General features: G+C 39.7%; 1 pseudogene; it reads left to right on the top strand.

Annotated features, from left to right (window-relative positions):
- Positions 1–19662: 19662 nt before the first annotated feature.
- On the top strand, positions 19663–22468 carry LOC135508412 (transcription factor Sox-11-like; annotated as a pseudogene).
- Positions 22469–22781: the final 313 nt, after the last annotated feature.

Here is a 22781-nt window from a genome sequence, read left to right as displayed (position 1 = left end):
GCCGGCAGACATGAACTGCTCTCTCTCCATCTGTCTGTTCTGATTTCTTGTTGATCTATATGCCTCCTCTAGATCTGACTTGACTCGGGGGGAGGGGGGAGGGTTGTGTGTGGATGCAGACAGACACACACATACACACAAACACACACCCACACACATTCCGAATCCTGTCACTGGGGTCACATACCCACCCCTCGCACCGAGCCTCCTCTGCCCTCCTGACCCCTTGACAGGTACATGGTGGAACTCAAGAGTGAAAGGAGAGACCGTGAGAGCAGGTCTACATCTCAGAGACGTGGCCTCTCCATACTGTAGGTACCTGTCTCCTCCTCCTGATTCCTCCTGGCTCCTGGGGACGTCTCCACCTCCAGCCTGCCTCTCCCAGGAAGCCATAACTCTCTTTTTTTAAGAAGTGAGGTGTGTCTGGAGAGCTCTCTGCATCTGTCTGGGATGGAAACAGGAGAACAAAAGGTCAAGCCTGGGACCCCTTCTATCATGCATTATGGATGACGACTGGCATGTGATTGAATATTTACATTTGTCTGAAGGTGATGCAAATAGAGAAAAAAACTCAAGTTGAGACAGAGAGATCTGTGTTTGTCCGTCAAGAAAGGCTCCCTCACAAACAGTTAGGCATCGTGCCAATCCTTAGCATTAAAATAATCATGATTAGTATACTAAGTGAATCATTTGCATGGAAGCACTGATTTGATCAAGATCCCAAAATATGTCACAAGTGTGGTAGTTTATCATATTCATGGTTTAATCACAATATTGTTGAACATTCGTTTTAGGACAGATGCCCGACTAAGTGTTCTTCTCTATGCATTGTCAATGGGCGCTGATGAAGATTTGATCTAAAGTGCATTATATTGGCTTGGAAACACAATGACATTTCTAAAGGAAGCAGATAGATGCAGAGATGCTGTTTATAGATGTTTGTTTTATTGTCACATACTCCGGACAGCTGCAGTGAAATGTGTTGTTTTACAGGGTCAGCCATAGTAGTATAGCGCCCTTGGAGAAAATTAGGGCTAAGTGCTTTGCTCAAGGACACAGCTTTTTCACCTTGTCGGCCCAGGTATTCGCACCAGTGACCTTTCTGTTACTGGCCCAATTGTCTAACCGCTAGGCTAATTAATAGGTAGGAAAACCTTTTCACAGGAAAACCTGTGATGTCACCACATTGACATTAGATGCAGTATAATCTTTAATTATTTTTTATTTTATTTTCTTAAAACTGCATTGTCGGTTAAGGGCTTGTAAGTAAGCATTAGACTGTAAGGTCTACACCTGTTATTGATTTGATTTTAATTTTAGCTAGGTAGTGTTTACATTGATAGCTATTTTTGACAAACTTTGCAAGCTAATGGCAAATTAAACTTGACCACATCGTAATATGGCAAAGTTGTTTCCTACTAATTATTTGCCCACTTTATCAGTGTCATCTTATTTCCAAGCCACTATTGTTTAATTTAGACGAAACAGTCAGCCTCTGTTCAGAGTGACTGGACATCAGTCTACCTTTGGCCATCAATATGACTGCGGTGTGTGTAGAATGTTGATAACAATTGCACGGTGGTGCAACTCATGAATACTATGACTACAAACACCAGGATGCTTTGTCCTTCACAATAGTAATACAACCTTCTGCTTTTCAGCCAGATCAACATGTTTTTCTTCTCACCCCTCCCAGATGGATCCTATATGAATCCTAGGCCTAAAGTATACCCCCTCTCCTCTCCAGTGTCTGTTGGAGCTTTGGAGAAGCCCTGAAACAACATGTCATAGAGGAATATTAACAACCTGCTCTCACAAAGCAGTGTTAAAAGCTTTGGTGGGCGATCCGCGTGAACTCTCCCCACACTTCCAGATATATAATTAAAAGGTTGTTTCTAATTTCTATGAGAGTAAATTGCTGCGGGTGAATCCATTGTTAAATCACGGCCAGTGGCGTTGCCCCTGGAGATAGAGATGAATTAGAGTGGGTTGGACAGTCACTTGATAATTTTGACAATGGGGTTCAGGCGATTGTCCATCACTCAAGCAACATACATGAAAGTTTTGACAGGTAGAGGTCAAGGCCATGTGGCAGAAGCCAAAGGAGATGGATGCCTTTAATTTGGGTAATGAAGAGTTAACCGTCTTGGGAGTGTTAAGAGGAGCGGTAAATGGACGAGCCATCCCATATTAAAGAAAGTCTGATTTAAATCTTCTGTCTAAATGGGGAGCCATCGGAACACAATTCAGTGATTGACAACGAGGCCCTTCAACATAATTCCCAGCAGACAGTTCACTTAAGTTCCATCCCTTGTTAATCTCAAATATAATGAATTGCAAAACTAAGGTTAAACGTGCCAGCGTGAATTCATTATCGCTAATAGATTAGTCCGTAAGATGATTTACTGTAACTCTTTTTCATTAACGGTGAATGGGCGCTTTGATTTAACGGAGATCCCCCCAGGCCTGTCCGTTCCAACCATCAATCTCTCGGCTGTGGTCATAGTCCTCCTTTATGTGACCCATCTTCGCTTCATTACAGAGATGAAGAATGAATATATGTTGGAGCTCATGACCCTGCTGGAAAAATTACTATTCTGTTTTGAGTTCGCTGAACAAAAACCTCAGAAAATTATATTCATCCCGGCCTGTCATTCAAGTTCATCCTTGACCCCAGTCTTATTGTTCTGGGCTTAATGGTTAGCTGCTAGCCAAGATAACACTTAATGCCTTCTGTCAACCAGCAAAGAACCTCACTGTCTTTAAACACCAGGGGGATAATATCTGCATACCGAATTGATAGACATTTAAATGAATGTACATACCTATACCTTCATACCTTGTTCATTACTGAAAGTATAAGCACCTTGGCGTTTTATTCTTTCAGTAAGAATTCCCCAAAATATAGCTCTGAGTGCTTCGCTGTATAACATTACTGGTACTTTATGGCTGAGGCTTGGAGAGGAATACTTAGAGGAATGTCGTACATATGTCAGCCTATTAACCGTATACAGCCCCAAGCACTGTGGCTTATACCCAATTTGCTTGACTGAAAATTGCATATAGAAATTGCATTAACTTATCGCCATTTGCACTCTGTGTGTGTACCAGTGTGCATACAGTATGAATGTGTACGTTGTGCTTATATTATGTGAGCTTTGTAAGGCTGCCAGCGAAAGCAGACGGCTGCTGTCTCCATGTGATGTGATGATTGACAGTTTGGTCACATGGTCTAATGACAGGTTTTAAAGCTGGGGCTACTACTAATTGGGGTGATGTGTCCATCCCATGTCCCCCCAAGACGTGACTAGCAGGATTATGCATGATTAAGGTATCGGCTGTCCAATGGCTTTAAGATCTCCCAGCATTTAGTCTCAAAGGCAGTGATAGACAGATATAGATCATTTAGATATCTTTAGATATGACAGTTAGAAGCTGTTGAAAGCTTTAAATGTAACTACCTCTCTTGCTGTGAGGTGGTTTGTGGTTGAATCCCGAGAACAGTCTTGAAAGTTCTAGATCTCCAGACTCTCAGTCGGTGAGGCTATGTGTTGAGTCTAAGAGAAAATGTCATATTTATGCAATCAGTTTGTTATATCAAACAGGTCAGGAACAACTCCTGGGGATATTCTTCACGTTCTTCTGCTCCAATCTGTTTGGATAAAGCTTTGTTAAACAGGTGCCAATTATGTGGTCTTCCTCTTCAAGTTTAAGAGAAGGTCTAAGTCAAAATGTAATTATTCATTTATTAGCATACAAGTGTTAAATATCTATATTTCGCCACAGCGGTTTAATTAATCTTCAGGGGATAGGAATTCCTAAGTGTGGGGGTTTGTGTGGCTTGTTTGGGGCTAAGCATCATCAACTGTGATCCATTATAGTACTTCACTGGAAAGAGTAATATGTTGAACCCTAGAAAATAATAAACTCAAAATGTGAATATTTATTGAACTCAGATGTTTATTGCTACTTTTCGTGAGGAAATCCCTGAGCACCAACAACGAGCCTCTCGGGACATTACACCATTAAACAGTGCTGTGGTCCCATTGAACACACTTGCTAGGAAAACACATTCACATTTAAACATTTTCCGTTGTCAGGAGTTGAAATTATCAAAAGCAGACAAAGCTGATCCCCTTTTTTCCCTTGTTAGAAAATATTGGTTCCACAAAACTCGCATGTGTTTTCATTTGTGAAGAGACAGAGGGAGAGAGAGAGAGAGCGAGAGAGAGAGAGTGAGAGAGTGAGAGGGGGGGGTGAGTGAGAGAGAGAGAGAGCTCGGTGAGAAGCTAAAGGAACAAGAAGCAGTATCTTGTTTAACTGAATTGTCATGTCTGCCTGACAGACACATATAATGAGATTAGCAAGCAGATATCAAAGAGAAAGTCTCTGGAATAAGAAAGGTGATAATCCACTCCCACTTTTTTGACAAATCCATCTCTTGGTTTTTCTCAGAAACTGTGCATCCCTTCTTCATTAGCTTACTTTGTAACACTTGTCTTGTAATCTCAAGCATTTCCATTGACACCAACAGTTTTCTTGTTAAAGTTCCTGAAGTGGGAAGTGACATTAGAAAAGGGGGATTTCTGATTTCAGGTAGAACATTGAAATGTTATTGCCTTCAAACAGGGATGATGTCACCAGCTAACAACAGCTAGCTAGCGTGTTAGGGTATGTTATGCTACATTTCGGTGTTATCATAAAACTGTTCACTCGTGACCTACTGCAAATTCACCCTCCACACATCTTTCCTCCCCAGCCAATCTCATCCTCTCGATAAAATGACCATGAATGAGGTCTTGCAACTGGAGGCATTTCTCTTGTCTGGAACACTCATTACCAAACTCTATAGATGTTTTGTGGTTGATTATTTTGAAATGCCCTCGCACAGAGATAGATTAGCCTTTTCCTTCCTTAGCTCTCTTCCAATGACCTTTACTGTTCTGACAGAGATAGCTGTCATAACATATGGAGGTGTGTGGATGGATTTGCAAAAGTCTTGAGGCTGCCTGAAAAATCCTTCAGAGACATGAAGTAAAGGGCAGTGGATCCTCCTATGGAGAGAATGAAGACCTCTGATATATAAAGGTGACAAATACCAGTCTATATGTGCACATGTCATATCATGTAGAAAGGAACTGACCCTATAACTATTTAAGTTTATTTTTTTAAGTGGTCATGTTCTCTTTAAAAAAGTGACATATTGCGCATATACAGCGAGCTGCCCAGTGACACGAGACTACCAGACGAGCTAAATCACATCTATGCTCACATCTATGCTCACTTCGAGGCAAGCAACACTGAGGCATGCATGAGAGCATCAACTGTTCCGGACGACTTTGTCATCACACTCTCCATAGCCGACGTGAGTAAGACCTTTAAACAGGTCAACATTCACAAGGCCGCTGGGCCAGACGGATTACCAGGACGTGTGCTCCAGGCATGTGCTGACCAACTGGCAGGTGTCTTCACTGACATTTTCAACATGTCCATGATTTAATCTGTAATACCAAAATGCTTCAATCAGACCACCATAGTCCATGTGCCCAAGAGCACTAAGGTAACCTGCGCAAATGACTACAGACCCGTAGCACTCACGTCCGTAGCTATGAAGTGCTTTGAAAGGTTGGTAATGCCTCATATTAACACCATTATCCCAGAAAACCTAGACCCACTACAATTTTCATACTGCTCAAACAGATCCACAGAAGATGCAATCTCCATTGCACTGCCCTTCCCTACCTGGACAAAAGGAAAACCTACGTGAGAATGCTATTCATTGACTATAGCTCAGCGTTGAAAACCATAGTGCCCTCAAAGCTCATCACTCAGCTAAGGATCCTGGGACTAAACACCTCCCTCTGCAACTGGATCCTGGAGTTGAGTGGTGAGTGGTGAGGGTAGGTAGCAACACATCTGCCACGCTGATCCTCAACACTGGAGCCCCTCATGGGTGCATGCTCAGTCCCTTCCTGTACTCTCTGTTCACCCACGACTGCATGGCCAGGCACGACTCCAACACCATCATTAAGTTTGCTGACGACACAACAGTGGTAGGCCTGATAACTGACAACGACGAGACAGCCTATAGGGAGGAGGTCAGAGACCTGGCTGGGTGGTGCCAGAATAACCTATCCCTCAACGTAATCAAGACAAAGGAGATCATTGTGGACTATAGGAAAAGGAGGACCGAGAGCGCCCCCATTCTCATCAATGGGGCTGTAGTGGAGCAGGTTGAGAGCTTCCACATCACCAACAAACTAGAATGGTCCAAACACACCAAGACAGTCATGAAGAGGGCACGACAAAACCTATTCCCCCTCAGGAAACTGAAAAGATTTGTCATGGGTCCTCAGATCCTCAAAAGGTTCTACAGCTGCAACATCGAGAGCTGGTTGCATCACTGCCTGGTACGGCAACTGCTCGGCCTCCGGCATCAAGGCACTACAGAGGGTAGTGCGTACGGCCCAGTACATCACTGGGGCTAAGCTGCCTGCCATCCAGGACCTCTACGCCAGGCGGTGTCAGAGGAAGGCCCTAAAAATTGTCAAAGACCCCAGACACCCCAGTCATAGATTGTTCTCTCTACTACCGCATGGCAAGCAGTACCGGAGCGCTAAGTCTAGGACCAAAAGGCTTCATAACAGCTTTTACCCCCAAGCCATAAGATTCCTGAACAGGTAATCAAATGGCTATCTGGACTATTTACATTGTGTCCCATCACTTCCCCCCTCCACCAACCCCTCTTTTATGCTGCTGCTACTCTCTGTTTATCATCTATGCATAGTCACTTTAACTATACATTCACGTACATATTACCTCAATTAGCCCAGCTAACCGGTGCCACTCACATTGACTCTGTACCAGTACAACCTTTATATATCCTTACTACTGTTGTTTTCACTGTCAATTTACTGTTTCTTTTTATTTTTTTATTTCTTTACTTATCTATTGTTTTCCTAATACCTATTTTTTACTTAAAAAATTGCACTGTTGGTTCGGGCTTCTAAGTAAGCATTTCACTGCAAGGTGTACACCTGTTGTATTCGGTGCACGTGACAAATAAACTTTGATTTGATTTGTTTCCGAAATTATTGACAACCTTGATAGAGATGAGTAAAAATGACTGTATAAAATTAATATTTCAAAATATTGAGCTTTATTGTATGCTAAAAAAATGGGGAAATTATATTAAGCACACATCAAAATCCACAAATAAATAGTTAATTGGCCACAACATCAACATTTTGCAATGGCCATCTCAGTCTCCAGACTTAAAACCCATTGAAAACCTGTGGTTTGAATTGAAGACGACAGTCAATAAGCGCAGATGAAAGATATCAAGGATCTGGAAGTTATCTGTATGGTGCAATGGTCTAAGATCCCTCCCAATGTATTTTCCAAATCATTAAACATTTTAGAAAGTGAGGTATTGAAAAGTACTGAAAACAATAACTTTTACCCATACCTTTTTGAGAAAAAAAAGTATTACATGTTAATTTAACAAACTCTCTTTCTCTGAGCAATTGTATAAGAAGAAAATAATATAATTGCAATATAATTTATGAAATTATTTATTTTACACCGTCATTTTTGCTCATCTTTATCAAGGGTGTCAATCCTTTTGGACCCCACTATATCATGGTAAAAAGTGACGATACTTATTTGACATCAGATGATATCCAGCATTTAAAGCAAATCCACACGGAGAGCCTTAACCAATAGAATTGCATATCCATCTACTATGAAAATATATCTTTATGCACCCTATTATGTTTATGTTGTTATGTTTAGAATTGAATATCTTTACAGTGTAAAACCAATATAAACTTTTGACTGATATCCTGACAATCCAGTTATTGGTTTCGCTACACTCACATTAAAATCTGCTAACCATGTGTATGTGAACAATACAATTTGATTTGATTTGATTGAAAAGGAACCTTTCAGTGACGTCAGGCATTTCAGTTGAGCTGTTGGTGGGTTGTATGTCTTGGCAGGGGCTGGAGGCATTGATTCTCTTATCCTCTCAGCACATTGATGAAACTCTTCTCTGGTGCTCCCCTGGGAATGTATCTTGTGCTGATAACTTTGAACAATCTTATCTGGTCACTGTTTAAACAAGACTGAAGTCTCAGATTGTCCTTTCAGGTGTTTGTCTCTCTTTTAAGTCCATTTTGTTTTTTGTTTTCCTCAAGGTTACAGACTAAAGCTTTACTGACTTAGGTTAATGTTATTTCCCCTTGCATTTTTGGTGTTTTAGGCCTGGATTCAATTCGAAGATCTGCGCTAATGTAAAGTTAATTTCCAATTGAGCAGACATATGCAGCGTTTACTGCGAATACCATTTCCACGAACACGGAACATTGCCTTTACATTTCTATCGAGCTAAAACGTGGACCTTCAACGCTACGGATTGAATCTAGCTATTTTTTTTGTTGCAAATCTATATATAGAGATTTGAAGTTGAAGTCGGAAGTTAGCCAAACACATTTAAGCTTCTAAAGCTGTTGAAAGTCACAGTCAACTTAGGGTACGTAAACTTCTGACCCACTGGAATTGTGATACAGAGAATTATAAGTGAAATAGTCTGTCTGTAAACTATTGTTGGAAAAATGACTTGTGAAGTCAGAAGTTTACATACACCATACACCGCCAAATACATTCAAACTCAGTTTTTCACAATTCTTGACATTTAATCCTAGTAAAAATTCCCTGTCTTAGGTCAGTTAGGATCACCACTTTACTTTAAGAATGTGAAATGTCAGAATAACAGTAGAGAGAATGATTTATTTTAGCTTTTATTTCTTTCAATTGGTATTTGGTAGCATTGCCTTTAAATTGTTTAACTTGGGTCAAACATTTCGGGTAGCCTTCCACAAGCTTCTCACAATAAGTTGTGTGAATTTTGGCCCATTCCTCCTGACACAGCTGGTGTAACTGAGTCGGGTTTGAAGACCTCCTTGCTCGCACACCCTGTTTCTGCTCACAAACTTTATATAGGATGGATGTCAGGGCTTTGTGATGGCAACTCCAATACCTTGACTTTGTTGTCCTTATGCCATTTCACCACAACTTTGGAAGTATGCTTGGGATCATTGTCCAATTTTGAAGACCCATTTGTGACCAAGCTTAAACTTCCTGACTGGTATCTTGAGATGTTGCTTCAATATATCCACATAATTTTGCTCCCTCATTATGCAATCTATTTTGTGTAGTGCATCAGTCCCTTCTGCAGCAAAGCACCACCATAACATGGTGCTGCCACCCCCGTGATTCAAGGTTGGGATGATGTTCTTCGACTTGCAAGCAACCCCATTTTTATTCAAAACATAACGATGGTCAAGACGGCCAAACAGTTCTATTTTTCTTTCATCAGACCAAGAGGACATTCTCCAAAAAGTACGATCTTTGTTCTCATGTGCAGTTGCAAACTGTAGTCTGCCTTTTTTATGGCGGTTTTGGAGCAGTGGCTTCTTCCTTGCTGAGCAGCCTTACAGGTTATGTCGATATAGGACTAGTTTTAGTGTGGATATAGATACTTTTGTACCTGTTTCCTCCAGCATCTTCACAAGGTCCTTTGCTGTTGTTCTGGGATTGATTTGCACTTTTCACATGAAAGTATGTTCATCTCTAGGAGACAGAATGCATCTCCTTCCTAAGCGATATGATGGCTGCGTGGTTCCATGGTGATTATACGTGCATACTATTGTTTGTACAGATGAACGTGGTACCTTCAAGGGATTTGAAATTGCTCACAAGGATGAACCAGACTCGTGGAGGTCTACAATTCTCTTCTGAGGTCTTGGCTGATTTCTTTTGATTTTCACAAGATGTCAAGCAAAGAGGCACTGAGTTTGAAGGTAGACCATGAAATACATCCACAGGTTCACTTCTAATTGACTCAAATGATGTCAATTAGCCTATCAGAAGCTTCTAAAGCCATGACATCATTTTCTGGAATTTTCCAAGCTGTTTAATGGCACGGACAACTTAGTGTATGTAAACTTCTGACCCACTGGAATTGTGATATAGTGAATTATAAGTGAAATAATCTGTCGGTAAACAATTGTTGGAAAAATTACTTGTGTCATGCACAAAGTAGATGTCCAAACCGACTTGCCAAAACTATAATTTGTTAACAAGACATTTGTGGAGTTGAAAAACAAGTTTTAATGATTCCAACCTAAGTGTATGTAAACTTCCTGACTTCAACTGTATCTCAACACAATCCATATTGGATTTCTATTTGCGCTATATTTTTCAACTCTGCTGTGATGTTTCACAAAAGTTCTAAACCTTTCTATTCTCATTGTTTCTATAGACTTTAAATTGAAAATAAACATTTTTGCTAAAAGTATGATTACATTATTGATTGAATGACTATGACTTTTCAGATCACCTTGTAGTGCTATCTGTAGGGTTAGCTCCAGGTAAATATTTCATTTCTTCAGCCATTCCTGGACCTGTGACCAAAGACAAGCTACATATTGACAGTACCAAAACAAATGATCCAGTGATTGTCTCTTCGCAGCAAAATCTGCAGAGCTGGGCAGGTTGTATCCTCCATATAAATAACCTTCTATTGATCACATTAATTTTGTATAATATTTAAAATTGCAAAATGTTAAGATTTGAATTGAGCGTTATTTTTTTATATCAGTTCATTAACCATGTGCCATGGAATCGGTACGTCAAACATCTTTTCCCACATTTTCTGCAATCAATATGGCACAGCTGTCCATTTTTTGATCCTTAACTTAAGGATCGACCCCCTTTTTTTAAAAATTTCGCCTAAAATGACATACCCAAATCTAACTGCCTGTAACTCAGGCCCCCGAAGCAAGGATATGCATATTCTTGATTCCATTTCAAAGGAAACACTTTGAAGTTTGTGGAAATTTGAAAGGAATATAGGAGAATATAACACATTAGATCTGGTAAAAGATAATACAAAGAAAAAATATATATTTTTGGTATCATCATCTTTGAAATGCCAGAGAAAGGTCATAATGTATTATTCCAACCCAGGTGCAATTTAGAATTTGGCCACCAGATGACAGCAGTGTATGTGCAACGTTTTAGACTGATCCAATGAACCATTACTTTTCTGTTCAAAATGTTGTATCTGGACTGCCCAAATGTGCCTAATTTGTTTATTAATAACTTTTCAAGTTCAAAACGGTGCACTCTCCTCAAACAATAGCATGGTATTATTTCACTGTAATAGCTACTGTAAAATGGACATTGGAGTTAGATTAACAAGAATTTAAGCTTTCTGTCAATATCAAATATGTCCTGGGAAATGTTCTTGTTACTTACAACCTCATGCTAATCACATTAGCCGACGTTAGCTCAACCGTCCCGCGGGGTCCCACCGATCCTGAAGAAGTTCGAAATGGGTATACTTTTTTATTTATCACAATTTTCTTTAACCAATTATTGTCTTAATGCAGGGCGAACAGACAAGTTCCTTACTTTTTCCCCCTTCCATTTTTGCAGTAATCCTGCAATTAGTTGGCTGTAATTTTGTCTATAGCAGACATTTCCATATGTTTTTGTTAGCTGCAGTCCTATTTATGATATAATTTATGAAGACTACCTTTTTGTTTTTTGTTTCTTCTAAAAAGCATGTTTTTTTAAAATCAATTAGTATATTTAAGTTTAACCACAATATTTGTTGTATTATTTGTTCTGTCTCTTCTGGTGGATTAAATTGAAATTGCAACCAACTTTCTATGGCTTGTTTTAAAAATAGCGATATTTTGGAGATTATTTCCTTTTCAAATAACTGAAAGTGACAGGTTGTAATCTGAATAAAGGGAAAAAGTCCATTCTTGAACAAAGGGTGAGACATTCTTACTAATTTGCTAGAGAAACAGTTTGGATTTATGTATAACTTTTGTATGACTGAAGCATTTAATGAGAGGTCTGCTTTAATATTTAATAATCCCCCCCCCCCAAAAAAATCATATTCATTGAATAAATAGGCCCGTTTAATTTTGTCTGTCTTTCCGTTCCAAATATAATTGAATATTCGCTAAGTGTAGGCAAGACCATAAGCAAACAGGTAAACTGGGATATGACTAATGAGTTAATCAGGGTGATTTTTCCATAAATAGACAGGTATTTACCTTTCCATGGTAGCAAGATAATATCTATTTTTGCAAATGTTCTAATAAATTGTTTTGGAATTAGATAATTTCTTTCTTTCTGGATATGTATACAGAGTACATCCCCACCCGACCATTTTATTGGTAAACTACACGGCAATGTAAAAACTGTATTTTTTTGTGATCCAACATGTAATATAGTACAGTAATCATAATTTGGTTTTACTCAGAGGAGGTTGTGGAGGCTGTGGAGGAATACTAATTGTGGATTATAAAGAAAATATGAATCATCAGTGTACAATGACACCTGGATTTCTAATCCCTTGAAATTATTGTTGGATATGATTTGAATAGCTAAAATTTCACAACATTAATAAATAGATATGTCTATAGTGGACAACCTTGTTTTACTCCTCTTGACAGTTTAAAACATTCTGAAAAGTAGCCATTATTTACTATTTTACACCTAGGGTTACAATTCATGATTTTAACCCATTCTATAAGAGATTCTCCAAAACCGAAATGTTCCAGGCATTTGTATATAAACCCCAGTCGTCAGCTATGAATAGCAGGTCTGGTGTCCCTGATTTTCCACAGTGTCTATTGTTTCCAGTACTTGCCTTATATTATCTTGAATGTATTGTCCATGTAAAAAACCTGTCTGATTAGAATGAATAATGTCTGACAATACCTTTTTAATTATATACGCCATACATTTTGCTAGAATTTTTGCATCACAACACTGAAGTGTAAGGGGCCTCCAATTGTTTTAATGGACTGGGTCTTTATATTTCCTACATGTATCCTGCTTCAGTAATAATGAAATCAGACCTTCTTGTTAATTGTCTGATAATCTACAATGTACATAGGAGTGGTTAAAACATGCTGATAGCAATCCTCCTAGTATATCAACAAAAGTTTGGTATACCTCCTTAACCCTGTATTTTTCCAAACTGAAAGGCCTTAATTGTGTCAAGAAGTTCCTCCTCTGTAATTTCGCCTTCACATGAGTCTTTGTGTAAGGCTGTTAATTTTACAATTTTAATAGAAAACAAATCCATACAATTGGCTTCGGTTAGAAGAGATGGAGGAGACTGAAACTAAAACAAATCCTTAAGGTACTTTGCTTCCTTTTTCAAAACATCATTTGGTGAATCATGGGTGACTCCGTCATTTGTAAGTTTCATAAAACATTTTTGTGTAGCATTTTTTTCTATGTTAAAGAAAAAAAAAGATTTGGTGTATTTTTCACCAAATTCCATCCAGTTTGCTTTATTTAAAAAATATATATTGCACTTGATCTTTCTTGAATAATTTCCTAGGTCAGGATTTTTAAGCCTCCATATATCCAATAGTTCCAATATGTCCATGACATTCATGATTTCCTTAAGAGCATGAGGGTGATAGTTTGTAGTGTGATTTCCTTTATGGTCCATTGAGGTATTTAAAACAGTATTATAATCTCCCACCATAATAATAGAGTATTGTAATGCTTGTAGGGTTGATAATGTATTATATATATTTTCAAAGAAGCATGGATCATCATTATTTGGTCCGTAAAGGTTAATGAGCTATATCTGTTTATGGTCCAATAACATAATTTAAAATCATCCATCTTGAATCTAGCTATTAGTTTGTCCATCCTTATTCTAATCCCATGTCATTATTTTGTTTCAATTTGATTTTTCGTTATTGTTAATGACACCAGCCTTAGATGTGCCTCTCTTCTTATGATTATGCATGGCAAGTTAAGTCAATCATTCATGTGTGGGGATGTACCTCAAACGCATGATTATTGCAACCAGTAAAATGTCTCATTAAAGAATTGAATAAATAAGTAAATTGTTTTATAACTGATTACAAGCGACATATCTCATGTTTTTGTGCTGAGTTGAGGGTTTGATCCAAGTCCCGTGCGGTAGTTTGTATGTTTCATGCTTTTCATTTTATTGTTTGTTTGGTTTCTACAACAACTCTTATAGCACCAAGCAATAACAACACTATAAAAACTGCATTCAGAACTGTACTTTATTTTTTTAAGTACAGTGGTCATTGTGGGCTCATATAAAGCTTAATCAAATGGTTCACATACAATGTCAGTACATGGGTGAAATGAAAGACATTGTGGGTGGAACAGAGTGTGTATGCTAGGCCTCAGCTGCAGGCAGCCAAATACCCCATTGCATCGTGGGGGCCAACAGTAGTCATGTGACCTCAATACTTTGTCATTGCTTGTGTGCAAAGCTGAATCAACAGATATAGAGGAACAAGAAATTGAACAATGTCAAACCATGTATGATCCATGACACTTCAAGAACGAGTAGCATCTGCATATAATAACAAAAAAGGTGTGATTAAAAACCCAATGTTTGACGTACACCATATAAATAATAATATCCCAACAGAAAATAACATAAATGCATATTGCTACCAAAATCTGAAGTCTAATTTGGGGTTATCTAGAACCGCTAATGACTGGGGGTAGAGGGCCTAACATAGTGTTGCCTGAGCTTACCCTGAAGGCTGTGGATTCTGTGGGGCTGCTTTGAACTGTCACAATTGAGCTTGTGGTGCAAAGATCATAAACCAGTAAAACATCAGAGTACAGGATGTCTGAGAGTGACTAACCACATTGGAGCCCCCCTCTTCTCCTCTCCTCTCCACACTGACTGGCCTGAATTGAACACAATCTTATCTAACTGAGGAGGACATGCCTGGGCTGGTCAGGCTCATGGCTTCGCTAAAAACAGTCCTGCACTTCTTATAAATCATTATTTGCAGCCACCAGGTTAGAATGTAATAAACAAATTTCAAATCACACCCTCTCAGTATTGGTCAATAAAATCTTGCACAACAATCATCTTATAAGCAATTCAAACTAGTTCTTCTAACTGAAAATCAACTTAAACACATATATATATATATATATATATATATATATATATATATATATATATATATATATATATATATATATATATATATATATGGTAACATAGTTGTTTTGTGCATACTCTCCACACAAGTGAAAGTTATCCTAAACTTTTCATAGTCTATTCAATGCACAAGTGAAACATTACCTACATTTTCCTTACTAATCCAAGAGAGAGAGAGAGAGAACGAGAGAGAGAGAGAGAGAACGAGAGGAGTGTGACCTGCAGTCATATAATCCGTCAACATTTGTCCCAGTCTGTAGACTAAACACGCTATCATTACACACAGCCTTACACAGAGCTTAGGGGCCCTGGAGGGATTCTCAAGACATGTTTATTAGCCCAAGACACAGTGTACACAAGTCGTCAGCTGTACATTACAGTAAACACCATTTTTTAATGCTGATTTATAATTAGGGAACTCAGCAGGCACAGCTTAGGGGGAAGACAACAGGTAACGTGACAATGTACTTAGGACATGACTGCTCTCCGATGATCTTACCACCTCCCACTTCCCTCTCTGGATTCCCTTCCCCTGGCTAGAGCTGAAGGCTGTACCGGAACAGGAACCTCTGTATGTTGTCTTTGGGTCTTACCACCTCCCACTTCCCTCTCTGGATTCCCTTCCCCTGGCTAGAGCTGAAGGCTGTACCGGAACAGGAACCTCTGTATGTTGTCTTTGGGTCTTACCACCTCCCACTTCCCTGTCTGGATTCCCTTCCCCTGGCTAGAGCTGAAGGCTGTACCGGAACAGGAACCTCTGCATGTTGTCTTTGGGAATTCCAACAGTGTCTCACTGTACGAGTGGCGATGCAGGCCTACTACTCTAGCGCAATTCTCTCAAGGGTATGGGTGTGTTTAATCTTTGTGATTTTACATTTGACAGTGTAGGTTGCCTCTGTGACATTATATATTAAGAAATATATGGGTGACTCCTGAGTGGCGGCCTCTGAGCTGAGAGAGTGTTTTGCAAGGACAAGTGAAAACAGGATGCAAGCCAAGCTTGGCCCTTGATTGTGCTTGTGTGCTCCGTGCGACAAACATTCCAGGGAGTGCTTAGCGTCAGCTGTTTACATTCATGACAAGATACTCCAGTCTCAAGTATCTGCTAAGCATCAGGACCTTGAGAGAGGGGCAACATCACGGAGGTCAACAGAGAATCGGACACCCTGGAGATACATTTGCATTGAGTCGAGAATGTTAGACAACAACATGGCAAACATTTGTCTCTGTTCTTGGGCCAAACCGATCCTTCTAATTGTGAGAGGTTCCTCTGTTATTTGGAGTGAGAGGAAAACACTGTCTAATGGTTTGTGAGTAATTCAACCACAGGTAGTGACAAACACTACAATTAATGTTCAGCAGCTGGTATGGCCTGTTTTAGAACCATCTCACATATTGAAATAACTAAATGGGACAAAGTAATGTGAAGAAACCCTTATTTCTGTAAAAGTAAGGGCTTTTTTTAGTACTTGTGTATACGGAGTCAATTAATAAAATAAAGTGTCACTTGAAAAGGCTCTGAATTGTCTGAACTGAGGCAGCATGGGTAACTACAGTAATAACACTGTCCCTATCAGTGCATATCAGCAGTTTCCATAGGCATGAATACCCTAAGAGAACTATCTCCCTGAGACTCATTCAATCAGATTACCATTAAATGACTCCACTGTATTGGCCTGAAAACCATTCACAAAACACACAGCAATAAACACTCCGCCCTTTGAATAATATAGGATCATTTGCGCCTGTATATGCCACCAAAACGACTGTTTTCTCTCCCACCTCCACCCCGTCCATTGTGAATCCATCAGATAGAGGCTGACAGAAGCACCCACCTGTCTGGAGGCTATGCAGAGGAGATGGATCCTGTGCATTTTGAGCAACAGATAACCCCTAGTGAGGGTTCGTATTGATCCAACGCTCCACTGCTTCTTTGTGAGAGCAGCAGCTCTTTCAGATAAAAATGGGGGAATTATTTTTTCTCTTGAAAAAAAAAGCTTTCACTGTTCCTACACGAAAAACATTCACTTAATTTAACACTCCATTGCTTTTGAATATAAATCATTGTGGTTGTCTCCCTCCTGTACACGAATGTGACATATAAACATTATCATCTGACTTTAGGCATTAGGAATCATGTAGTGAGAAAACAGCTTGATACATTTCTAACTCTAAATATTTTTTCCTCAACATTTGAAATAATCTATGGAAAAAAAACACACCAGCAGCACACTTAGGATGTATACCTGTCCTTTCCCTATAGCTTTTACTGATCATTATGCTATTTGTCACTGTTACCAGGTAGAATTCACTGGCACCAGTCTCCCTGCCTATATAGTATCTCACTGAGCCACGCATGGCGCTGATGGCGCTCCCAGGGATCTAGCATAGCCCCTGCCTGGGCTGACTGACTCTGCATTGTTGGTAAATGACCAGTAAGTAAGCATCTCACTGTTAGTCAACACCTGTTGTTTATGAAGCATGTGACAAATACAATTTTATTTGATTGATTTCATCTCATTCACAGCCAATAATGAGCCACACTAATGAGCAGGCCGGCCGGCCGCCCTGCATGCATCCATTAAGCAGTGCTGTGATTCATGCTCGGTTCTGCAGGAAATCATCATGCCCAATGGATTGTGGGTCCAGAGATGAACTGATGAAGTCTTTATATGGTATCAGGGAGATTTGATCTATCTCTCTCATTGTAAAGTACATGTGGTCTACTTGAATTCATACTGAACATGTTATATCATATTTAAAACCTTGTTTTCGTGTGGGTTTTCACAACCTCTGTTATTCATTTATTCAGCTGTATACTAACCAATTGGAAGTGTATCTGCTGATCACTACCAAATACTATTTAATAATGTATACTAATCAATTGGAAGTACATCTGCTGATCACTAACAAATACTATTTAATAATAGGCCTAGCCCACAGATTGCACTGGATAAGGCTGTTTTTATGGCTATACGTCAATATCATGCTCTTAATGCATTCAAAACATCAGGGTAAGATTCAATGTTATGTATATAACCAAAAGTTCAAATGAATACATCCTGGACAGAATACCCGTGATACATCTATGTGCGTCAGCCTCTTGAGGCTCTACCCAGTAGTGTATATCTGATAAGGCTTAATCAGCACAGGGTTGTCATGATAAAGCATTTCATCAGTATCTCTGTCTCGAAGAAGAGCCTCACTGTCTGCTCCAAGGATGGGAAATAAAGACTCTCTCTCTCTGTCTTGCTCTCTCTCTCTCTCTCTCTCTCTCTCTCTCTCTCTCTCTCTCTCTCTCTCTTTCTCAAGTCTGAATCAGTAGACACTTCATAAGTCTCAAGCAAAAGCACAGATGGGGGAGGGTCTCAAAAGGGTAAGGGATTGCCCTCTAGGGGACGAGGGAAAAAAGCAGTCGAGCCTTATCGTCCCCAGCCTCCAATAGCACTGCTGGCTGCCACCCAGAGCCCAGAGCCCGTCGACGGGGGTGCAGCATTAGCCGAGCACTAGCAGGGAGGGAGACCCACGCTGTAGTACTGCTGCCTCTTGTCACAGCAAACTCAGGAGGGAGGGAGGGAGCCCATGAGCTGCACATCCTCATGTTGGTGTCAGAGGATGGGGTTGGTGCATGCATCCTCCTAGACGGGCCTCAAGACAGACCACATCAACAACATGCTGAAGATAAATAGGGTCCACAGGTTACTGTTTATAACACTATAATAGATACAGTTGGTTGATTGAACTATTATCCTAAAAAGTAACCTTTTTTTAATCAGGGTTATAAATGGATAAATATGAGATTATGAAACAGTGTTTACAAAAGTATTGTTATTCTAAAATCAACAGAAGGTGCCTGGCTCATCCTATTATAAATTATATGTATTAATGAGATTAAAGGCAATTCATTTAATTTAATAAACAGCTAAATTTAGGCATGCAGACAATTAAGAGACAAGGAACACTTAATACAGACTGTAAAGGTGTGATACTATTGTTGCCATGTAATAACTGCCATGTAATAACTGTGAATTACAGTAGCCCATTGCTAATCAAGGCTACTGATATCCAAGTGCCACTGAGGACACAATGTATCCAGTCCGCGCGCTGGCTGTAACAGTGTCCAAGCGCCACCTTCAGTGTATCCAATAAAATTAAAATAAATCAATAAAAAAACAACCGTAAACTGATACATTTTTCTAAGCGTGTGTGAGTCAGATACATTATTACTAGGCTACTGCGCGTCTCTCCGAGTCTTTCCATTCTGATACTCTGACTGAATTATTTTAGCACAGCTAAAACATAAAATAAAGAGAGTTTTATAATTTGCTCTTCTCATTGCTCGTTCATCTTCAGAGGATTGTGAGCTAAGTGTATGTTTAATATGCTTGCTTCGCGCAGCATGCGTCCGGGCCATAGACATTAAGGTCCAGACAACGTACCACACGACCCACCTCCAAATCCCACCTCCAATGAGAGCTTCGAGAGGGCGGAATAACGGGTTAAGGCACTGTATGGAGTCTTTTGGGCGGAGTGGAGGGGACGTGATTGGATACTTATCAATGACGTAATGGACATGAAAAAGCTAATAACTAGTTAAGAAGGCAGTTTGTAACTCTGGAAAAGAGACCAGAGCTTGGGACACGGAGGACGTGGACACATTGGCGAAGCGAATACAGAGATTTGGCAGTGGGCTCTTAGACACTGCAACGTCTGGGGGAAGATAACTTTTTAAACAGGACCATGGTGCAGCACACCGACAACAGCGAGACGGAGGGCACCATGTCCAGGGAAGCTACCGATTCCGAGGAGAGTGAATTTATTGCTTGCAGCCCCGTGCAGATAAACCCAGACTGGTGCAAGACAGCAACCGGTCACATAAAGAGACCAATGAATGCATTCATGGTTTGGTCCAAAATTGAAAGGAGAAAGATCATGGAGCAGTCCCCGGACATGCATAACGCCGAGATTTCCAAAAGGCTGGGGAAAAGATGGAAGATGCTAAAGGACAGTGAAAAGATTCCCTTCATCAGGGAAGCGGAGAGGCTCCGGTTAAAACACATGGCTGATTATCCCGATTACAAGTATAGACCCAAGAAAAAACCAAAGCTCGACAGTTCAAAACCATCAGCACCATCTCCGGAGAAATCTTGCAGCAAAATGGCAAAGACTTCCGGTAAAAAATGCTCCAAAATAAAGACTAAGACCCATTCTAAATTGTCTCACCGCTACGGGGATGACTGTGTGTTCCCAAAAGTTACAAAGACGGTTAAAAGTGAACTCACAGATGATGACGACGATGATGAATACGAGGAGGACTATCGTATGCGGATTAAACAGGAGGACGAGGAGCAGATGAGGCCGTATAATGTAGCAAAAGTTCCCACGAGCCCAACGTTGAGCTCCTCTGCTGAGTCCGAGGGAACCAGCATGTATGAAGACGTACGGAATGCGGCTCCGAACAGACTGTTTTACAATTTCAAAAACAGTACTAAGCAGAGTACAATGTACCCAGCATCCGCCTCACCAGCATCTTCTAGGTCAGTTTCAACATCTTCCAGTTCCAGCGAGGACGCGGACGACTTGCTTTTTGACTTCAGTTTAAATTTCGCCCCGAACGCTCAAGGGCCGGAGGTGGGCAACCCGAATTCAGGAAATCTCTCCCTCTCTCTTGTGGATAAAGATTTGGACTCATTCAGCGAGGGCAGTCTGGGCTCTCACTTTGAATTTCCAGACTATTGCACACCAGAACTCAGTGAAATGATAGCAGGGGACTGGTTGGAGGCGAACTTTTCTGACTTGGTGTTCACATATTAAATTGAAAAGATCCGACTTATAACAGAGAAGGATAAATTAAATGATGTCCTGTTCAAGTTGTTCCTATAGCCTTGCCTCCTCTGGTTTCTAGAGGTCGGGGGAGGAGGCGAGGTGAGGTTTGAGGAATTAGATGCTTATGAAGCTGGTACTGTAGCAAAAAAAGTCTGCAAATGTTTTTCTGGCAGAATGACAGGGTTTTATGGATTTTTCTGTGGGTCTAAAATTACTGTTCAACTAAAACGGACCACAAAGGGAAAAATCTGTGAACTTCTATGCATCTTATCCTCTTTAAACTGCAGGGAACTGAAAACGTAGGACTGTGGACTGACTCAAAGCAAATCCGTGAACTGACAATGTTCAGGATGTTACTTTACAATGGTTTTATGTCATTTCTATATGCCGCAAACATTTTTGTTTTGTAACTGATTCCGTTTACCTCCTGATTTGAAAATGAAGCAGTCTAAACCTCTTCAGAATACAGGTGCGGAGGAAACATTTTGATACATAACAGACCTCATCTTTTTAAAAGAAAAGTAAGATATTTTCAGGCATATTTTTGTACAGTTAAAAGGGAATGTTCTTACTGTGCTTTCAGTGAGTTTCAGGCACTTCTTCCCTTTATCATTTGTTTTCGCATGCAAGGAAGTCCTGGTTTTAAGGATTAAGTTCAATTAAAACTTGCATCAAAATGCCTTGTGGATTTTAAGATTTTGTACAGTTGTAGAGCAGATTTGTTAAGTATTTGTAGACGATAGGCTACAATGGCATCATGGGGACAACATACCTCAGTGATGGGATTAGTTTCAAGATTGTATATGTACTGTAATATAGTAAAGTTAGGAGTTTATGTATATCATACTCGTGATATGTGGATGGGTCCCAAATCGCAGGTGTGAAACTGGATTTTGGTATTTTTTATGGCACATAATGTTTTTTTCCCCCCTCATTTTTTGTGCAATATATACTCTTAAAATACAGGCCATCTGCATTTTGTAGCAAGTGATGGAAAAACAGCCTTGTGCACTGTCAATATCATTACCTGTCGTGATGCTGAACTCTGCCTCCACAGAATATAGACAAATCAGCTGGAACTGATACAAAATTACTTCATATGGCCATGTGGTGTGATGCATTTAAAAGGCAAAACAAAGATACCAATTTGAGTGTTATTTGACTCAGTTTGGATATTGGGCATATCCAAAACATATCTCAACCAAACTGTGTAAAACTGACCCCAAAATGCTGGGGAAAAACAGAGAAGTACTGCAAGGGGCATACTGTGGGTGGTCTGGCATAAGTCAAGCAAGCAAAAAATAACATTCCGTAGTCCTGTTTCATGAAATGAAATGTTTTATTTCAAACTGAAGACTGCCTTCTTTTCTTAAACATTAACCATGAACCTGTATTTTTGTTTCTTGCACTTAAGACAGATATTGTTTATTTTTATGTGGGTCTTACATATGAAGTCTGTTTGAGTACAAGGTTTGGAACATGACCTAATTATATGCCAGGAAAACGTTAAAAGGTTCATGGCAGTAGTTATTTCACATTCCAAGTGTGAATCTCTCTTTGACTCATCTTTTAATAAACAAGTACATACCACCATCAACTGTCCTTTCAGTTTGTGAATAATACAGTATGTATTGTTGATCTTGAAAAGGGGTCATAACAGAAAATGTTGGATGCATATTCTTGTCAGAACAGACAGCTTTATGACCATAGAAAAACATCGTAATTGTATTGCATGGGAACACTTTTGCTTATAATGTGCATATTGCATAGGAATAATGATGAGTAAATAACATTGCATATTGGCTGAACTCAACTGAAATGGCCTCAAACTGATATGTGAAATCGCATTGAATAAAACCAACAGGTACACATGCAAACTACAGTGTTGAAATATATTGCATATAAA

This window comes from Oncorhynchus masou, chromosome 21 (genome assembly GCF_036934945.1).
Source record: "Oncorhynchus masou masou isolate Uvic2021 chromosome 21, UVic_Omas_1.1, whole genome shotgun sequence".
Classification (NCBI taxonomy): Eukaryota; Metazoa; Chordata; class Actinopteri; order Salmoniformes; family Salmonidae; genus Oncorhynchus; species Oncorhynchus masou.
This window is presented reverse-complemented; position numbering and strand designations above follow the sequence as displayed.